The following is an 8,312-nucleotide window of genomic DNA, read 5'->3' on the forward strand; positions in this document are numbered from 1 at the left end:
AGTTGTTTACTTCAGACATCTACCAAAAACCAACTCTACGTGCCTCACAGGGGATCAGCCACAAAACACATCACCAATAAAGAGGAGCCAAAATGAAACTTTTGCCTGTACCCGCCAGGCAGAAATGCTCCACAGCAACAGACACCTGGAGACAACATGGCTACGCGGAACCCACATCTGTAGCATGATGCCTGACAGGGGTCATCCTATTATACTCCCGAGGAGGCTAACACTACAGCAAGGCATTTGAGATTGCAAAGGCAGGGGAAGCTCCTTTGTGATGAAGCCAACTTTATTTCATTTTATCACACCAGTTGCAAAATACTACTGGAGTTCTGCTCTCCTGGAACAGTACGGGTGCCACAGACTATTGCTGAAATAGCAGGTAAATATCAGAAACTAGTGTTTCATTTCTATGTGAGAGATGAAAAGCATGTCTGAATTTTGTAAAAACTAGATACCCTCATGGATAATGCTGTTGTACGAGTATGGGGAGGGGAAATTCCTACAAAATACACACTTGGATTTCTAAATCACTTCCATTTTGGGGAAATGTCTTATATTCTTTGGCAAAAGTCTTCATCAAATCTATTTACTTTAGAAAAGTTTATCAAAATATTTGCTTAAAACTAATGATGAACTTGTTATTGCAAAAGTTTTATGCCAGCACCACATTCTGACAGTTAGACAAACCAGGCAGGAAATAAAAATACTATGTGGTCTACTTGTTAGTCAAGACTGTCCAGATTTTAAGTTGTGAATAGTTATGTTTACCCATCTTTGACAAATCCAGAAACTAAAATTCATTTGCCAAAATGAATGGGTAAAAATTTCAAATGTGACCATTGCCAAACAAAAAAGGTAGCACAAATAATTTAAAGAAGTCATGAGGTTGGAGTTTGTGTCAGGCAACTCTTGCATTGCAGCATCACATCTCAGGATCTTATGTCCCACCTATTTCAGAGCCCCCCAAACTACCATAGTGAAGACTTCTTCTACCATACTTACCACTGTCATTTAAACTGTCTTTGCTACAAACATTGATCCAAATCAGCTTTGGCACTTAGGGTCCAGGTGCACTTGCTGTTCCCCTTTCTATGATCCAATATTTCTTAAGGAGGAAGGTAGAAATAACCTTATAAGCAAAATGGGTTAAGAGTCACACCTGCACATACACACACAGCAGCCCACAGCCAACTGCTGCAGTTCTATCAGCTTAACAGAGTTGCTTGGGAGAGATGAGCTTGGGACAAAAGTATTTAATAAAAATAACAGGCATTTCTGAACTACCTTCAGGGGTAACAGTCTTCATAAAGTATGTCATCAGCCTCTCACTGGCAGCTCTGAAGGCATCTCATATTGCAAAGCAACTGACTTTGGTTTAACATGGAAGGGATAAACCATCAGGGCTGGCTATTCAAGCAGAAGTGGCTGACATTGAAGCCTTACTCACATTGACTCTGTAAGTGGACCTCCAAAGCCCTGATTACATGAATCTTATATGAAATAGCAACTTTAAATGTAATAGTTAAAAGATCTGCAGATGGAGGCAGAGGCAGCTTGCACTGGCTGCCAAACACCAGGCACACAAAGCTTTCATAGGGTGTTTAAGGTCCTCAGTCACTCCCTATGGCCAGAAAGCGCACACACACGCACACACACCCCCCCCGGAGGGTCCTTCAGCCCTTGTGCTCTGACATTTCGCCCAGCTCCACAGGATTTCTAGGTTCTGGATCTAGCAGCACCTTCTGTGAGAGACACTGCATACCTCCTGCTAACAACCTCTGATCTCATAGGTCACATGAGAAGCAAAATGACATTCTTGAGCATCACTGTGTCACTTGCCTCCGTACAGCTAAATAAGGGGTGCAGCAGCAGCAGGCTATTTAAAGAAAGCCAGCATAGCTATTTGACTGATCCTGGAGGAGAGACATTACATGTGTATACATCACCGCTGCCCAAAAAACAGGCTCACACCCACAAGTGGCTTCAATGGGAAGATTTCACAGTGCTTCACCAAGGTTTGTTTTCACGTGCAGATGGGACACAGAGGTGTCAGGAGCACAACACAAAAGGCCAAACTCCATCACCGCTAGTTTTAAACAGCTTTGCCACGTTTATCCAGTGTATCACTGGCAGCAGTGAGACCTTCCTGCCTCTTGTAAGAAGCACCTGACTGCTCACTGCATGCTCTGTCCCCTTGGACCACAACACAATTGGTTGCTGAGTCTCCCCTCTCCCAATAAAAGCATTAAGGGACACATCATCTTCTTGTGACACTTCTAAAAGGAGGGTCTTTATGCCTGACTGGCTAGAGAAATGCGAGGAAACCCTGCCAGGCCCTGCCTGCAGCCTCCTTTGCCTGCTAGTTGGAGGACACCTCTCCAGCCATGGGCCAGGCACTGGGAATTAAAATCCTGCTGGGGTAACAGGACACAGTGCCATCAGAAAGCACCTGTTAATGCTCTGGAAGAACACAAGTCTATAGACAACATTGAGCTGAGCATCATGATGGCTACGAGGCTGAACCAAATGCGCAGTGTCATTTACAGAGGGACGCTACAGCTGGGGTGCCACAGAAAACACTCTGCCACCAGATACAATAGCCTCAAATCCCCAAAACTCCAAAGCAAAATGCCAGCTCCATCTTTCTATGTCAATTCCCTACATAGACACTTTTTACACAGAATGCTCAGAAACACTCTCATAGTGATACATGACAAAGGAGGAGCTCAACAAATGCTTTATGCTCATTTGTGCCCACTCAGACAACCACAGTACAGATTATATTCTAGATATTTGTGTGGATCTCTATCAGGGCTTAATAAACCTTGACAATGCTACTTAGATTCTTAAAACAGTTTCTGAGATACATACAATACAATTGATCATATGACAGTGTAGTTACAGCCCTCTCTCCCTAAAGAAATCATCTTCATGGATCTGATTCAAACTGTACAAGTATTATCTGAAACCTACATAGGTTCCATAAATCCAAAGTACTTACTGCTAAACATGGAAATAGCTGAAAAATTTTAGTGCCTACAGCTTTGTTCTTGCTGGGCTGTCTAAAGGTTTGCATATGACTGATCTCCATACCACTTAAATTCTAACACAACAGCAAGACTCCTGTATGCAATTAGAAAACAGGGTGTTGTGGTATATTGAACAAGTTTTGCAGTGTCTGGGCATTTAGCAATATTTAAGCAAATGCAGACCACATGCTTGGCAGAGACAGGATTTCAATGACAAGGACAGAGAACACATCATCACAGAGTGATGCTTACATCTCTAAGCTTCGGGTCTTGAAGGCTATCCGTACCTCCAGTCATCAAGAAGTCTTACTGATGGCCAAAGAGAAAAAGAGGTCTAGATTGTTACAGTGCCAGATTTCCTAAAAAGAGATACGATCTTTGAGTTTTGAGAGATTTCAAGCCCAGAGCATCCCTAACAGAAATCAGCAATATTTAACCCACATCACATTAAGCCTGGTTATTTATCCCACCGGCCAGTTTGGCCTTTAGATCCTGCGCTGACTCAAGACCTTCTGGAGTACTTCATATCAAAAATGAGAGGGAGGAAAAAAGTGAAAGAAAAGAGGTTGATGCCCTGTAAGTCACAATGAAACCTTCCAGGCAATGCAGGTATGTGGGGACTCTGTGGCATATACTTAGCTATCCTTTAATGCCCTTTCCAACTCTGAAGTCACTCCATCTCCTAGTAGATTAAAATGGGACCTGAGAAAGACACAGTTCATTTTAAGCAGGCAGTAATTTAACTCTTCTGCTGCATGCTCCAGGGAAAAGAGAGGAAGGGAAAGGCAGCAAATCTCTGCAGCTCACGCACAGGCTGTGGGGCCCTGAAGCCACAGGAATCCCAATTGTCCAAAGCAGCACTAAGGGGATTTTATCCTATGTAGTGTGAGAGAGTGTGCCAAAATTAAGATCTTAGGTAGTGCCTGATCTTTATGTTCCAACTATATAGTACCCCTCTGGGCCCATCAGCTAGTGCTTTCCTTGGTAAAGAGTTCTGCCATGTGGGATTTGATAACCACGTTCTGCCTCAACTGCAGCCCTTGCGAAAGGAGCTGGGCAACAGGAGCAAGGTGCAGCCCTGCTCATGTATATTTTGGTTACGTTTAGCCAGGCACTTGCATTTCAGAGCCTGGTTGCTCAGTGATACATAAACTGATGCTTGTGCCGAGGAAACTGAGGCACCAAAAAAAAAAATAATCAAAAGCTTTATAGGACAGTGGAAAGCAAACTGCAAAGTACATTTGGGTGACACTGTTTTTTCCTCAGGGAATGATGGCATTGGGAAGGTGAGCTGCCCAAACGTGAGCTGAAGGCAGCCCTCAAGATGTCCAGCAAGAGCTGAGAAGCAGGTATACCTTCAGGAAGCTGCTCCCCCCTTGTCAGCCCTCCTGGGGCAAGGCGGGGGGGTGATGGAGATGCTCGCGGGCTCTCCGAGGAATGCCTTGTATGTCTTGCTGCCAGTTGCTGGGGGACAGTGACATTGCCTGGGACAGAATTAGAAAACCTTGAGCAGGAGGGTAATGCGGCACAAGTGCTAAGTCAGCCGTAGGCTATATGTGGCATGCCAGTTGGTGCTTTCTTTCCCCTTCTTCACATGCTCATTCCTTTGCCTGCTCCTTCAGCACGGTTTGAATTCAGCCTACACTGCCCTGCAACTGGTGGGTGCCCCTGGCTGCACTCAGGCTACCAATGCCTTACACAGCACTTGAAGGAGCCAAGAGGTGAATCCTCCCTCCAAAACACACCCATCACCTCCCTTGAGCCAACAGAGCCCTTCATTTGTGCACCTAATCCAACCTTTGTGCTGTTATATAATGCTGTCTCCAGCATTCATCCATCATTGCCCTATTTCCCACCACCTGTAAATTCCATGGTGCCAGCCCTGACTGTCTGCTGGTGACAATACTCCACAGTCACCTCCAGGTCTCATCACGTGCTATGCCCTGCTCCCATACTACCTTCCTGAGGACAGGGCACTCTCATTGGACCAAGACCCCTGAAACCTGCTGACCTGGCCATTTGTTGGGCTTGACTCTCTTCTGCACAAGCTTCTACAGCTTATCAGGGTGTTCTGCAACTGCGAGCATCTTCGATAGCAAATAGCTTTGCTTTTCTGTGTTGAAAGTGCCTTGCACATTGTGAGCACTGACAAAGCCAAATCATTAGTAGATTAATTAGGCACCCTGTTGCACACAGTCAGCATTACAGCCTGAAGATGAGATCTTGAGAGAGTTTGCTGGCAGTGGATCCCTGGCTCGTTACTTTAAGCCTGTGGTGAAACGTGCGAGAATCAAACCAGACAAGCAGTCCAGCTGAGGCAGTAATCTCTCTTTTATGGCCAAAACCACGTTTCAGAGAGAGCACAAGGATCTCTGCAGCATCTTGGTGTGGAAAAATGCACCCAGCCTCTATCAGTTCAAGAACTGCTTAAGCACAGTGAAATGGATTATATATTCCTTCCAAACTTGTTATGAATTATAGTAACTCTGATATTCTTGATAACTGCCTAAATGCCCAGTTCCTTCCTGCTTCTCATTAGGTTCTTGGCCTCAAACAGTCCCCCACCAACAAGTTTCACAGTCTAACTGGTGTTGGAAAAAACATTATTCCTACATATTAGTTTTGAATTTCACTCAACCTCCTTGTTTGCATTCAAAAGGCTTCTCCATGAACTTCCTTGTACTTCTTGTAACTTTGGATAATAGGATCACTTCCCACTTACGAGCTGAATAAAGTAGGTGGTTGTACCAGGGCACAGCTCCAAACCATTGCAATCTTTCTCAAAGCTTGTTGCTTGACGGTACACGTACACTTGCAATTTTTCCTGCTGATACTGCAGCCACCCAACCTTCAGGAGGAACACGGCAAATACTTAACAGCAACAGGTGTCAGATAGGAGCTGATCGCAGGAAAGAGACAACATGTCAGACAGCTGAAATGATAGAAGATAAGTATGCATAGGACAGGAGGAAGGCTCCAAGAAGAAACTGGAATAGGTTGACTGTCCTTAGGTATTTGTAAACACTGTCTATGTTCTCTGTTACACACCTTGCCTGAAAGCAAACTCCCACCAGAGCCTTCTGAGTTACAAACAGCACTTCCCCTAGCACGTGATCTGGCATCCTGTGATGAACTTGCCAACAATTTCACAAAACAAAGCAAGAAAACCACATTTGAAGCAGGCACTCAACTTGCAGTGGCCCTTTTGGTCATAGAGCAGTAGCATATATATTAGCATGATCTTGTCCAAAAAGGATCTCTTCCACTGTGGCCTCCTAAACCAGCCCTCTGGCTGCCCTGGCTATCTTGAGCAGAGGGAAGCACCCAGAATGAAACCACTGGCCTAAGCTCTTCTGAACAAACTTACCCTAGAAGAAGCATGATTCACCTTCTGACCCCTGCATAACACTGCAGATACACTGTGACTAGTAGAAATGTCTCTTGGGCAGTCATTATAGCATGTGTGGCTTGGTGGATATACCAAAAGTGTAAAAGGCAAATAAAAGTTCCTATGTCGATAATGAAAAACCAAGTACCTTGTTTATAAGTTACCGGCAAAATAGGAAGTTAATTGCATTTTCAGGCATTTTAGACAGCAAAAGGCAAAAGCCTCAGAGGGAGTTAATTGTGAAACAGCAGAAGCAGCAGTGGTCACCCTTTCATCCATCAGCTCCATGACTTGCATGCTCCCCTGGAATATGGGAGATCTAGTCTCCTACTTCACTGCATGGATTTCAACCATCACCTCCCTCCTCGTGGAGGAAGGCCTGACTCCCTGGGCTGTAGGAAACCGCAAGACAGAGCCATCCTGTTAAAACTGGACCAGAAAGGCAGAGACTTTAGAGTAATTGCACAGGGAGTGCAGCCCAGCACAGGAACTCCCACTTCCATTCTGGTGTTGCAATCAGTGCCACCTCTGTGTGACTTTAGCCTGAAAAATGGAACATATTCCACTTCAGAAGCGTCAGAATGAATATTAACACTCCAGATGGAAAACATACTTCCCTTTTATTAATTCAACTAAATGCAGCCCAAATGCATAAAAGTTTTACGTTGGCCAGAACTGCATCCTCATCAATTAAACCTTTTGTAGAAACCAGGCAAGCCTCAAGCAAGCTGACCCCTGTTTCAGTGAGTAGCAGGGCTAACAGGGCATGATTTCTAACCAGCGGCTTTCTCACTACTGGATTTTCTGTGGCCTTGTGAAATCTGAAGCTCTGTCACCGTTCATTATGCCTCCCCTTGACATGGATTCTCCTACGAGAGAGAGGCATCCATGCACTCCCCAGGAGCTATGCACCCGACAAGGCAGATGCCAGTGATAATTCACATCCCCAGCTGCTGCCGCTTTCCCTTAGAAGTGGATCTCAGCAAGTCCCAGCAAGCACGAGGGAGAGGCTGGGGGTTAGCTCTAGCATTCCTGCTCACATGAAGCTGCCGCTAAAAGCAGAAGAGGAGCCTTCCTGCTGCAGCCCCTGGAACCAGCTCTGCAGGCCAGGGTGAGATAGTATGACACCGCCAGAGACCTGTGAACAGCAGTTCCAATGCAAGAGCACAGGGACACATCTCTGCTGCATCACCTAGGACAACTTTGCTCCCTTGGAACAGACCCGACGCACTCCCAGAGATGTCTTGGGACACATCCAAGCTTGCCAGGCAGATAAACCCATAGCATCCTGTCCCAAGCCCAGAAAACTGTCAGGATCCAAATTCTTAACCCAGTAATTGAAATAAGGACCTGCCATCCACCTCCTCCTCCTTTGCACCTGTTTATCTTCTCACCTGATCAATATACAATTATTTTGTGGCAGCTCCTCACAAAACCTCCTTTTCTAGCAGCATGAAGCATGTCCATGCACATCTGCATTCTTAGACAGGCCACACTGTGTACAGAGCCAGCACTAAGTTCATGCTTCATTTTTGAAAGCCTGTTTTCCTTTTAAAATATATTTGATGGTGGCTTTCAGGCTTATTTCATTGGAAACCTCAGGTGACCACAGAAATTATTAGATCATCACTGGTTCTTTCTTGCAATTAATTAACATTCTCATAGGTGTAGAGATGCATAAAAATTATTTTAGACTATTTCCACCCAAGTTATATCTCCAGGATCCATTTCTGCTGGTGGATTTTGCTGAAGTTTGGTCTGTGCAATGTATCACTGGAGAAGCACCTTGAAGGCAGCCAGCAGAGCTCATAAATCACAGGTTCTTTGTCCAAAAGCATTCACAAAACTAAAGGCAGAAAAAAGGAAAATAAAATCTCTCCTGGTCTGTG

The sequence above is a fragment of the Accipiter gentilis genome, chromosome 1 (genome assembly GCF_929443795.1).
Source record: "Accipiter gentilis chromosome 1, bAccGen1.1, whole genome shotgun sequence".
Lineage (NCBI taxonomy): Eukaryota > Metazoa > Chordata > Aves > Accipitriformes > Accipitridae > Astur > Astur gentilis.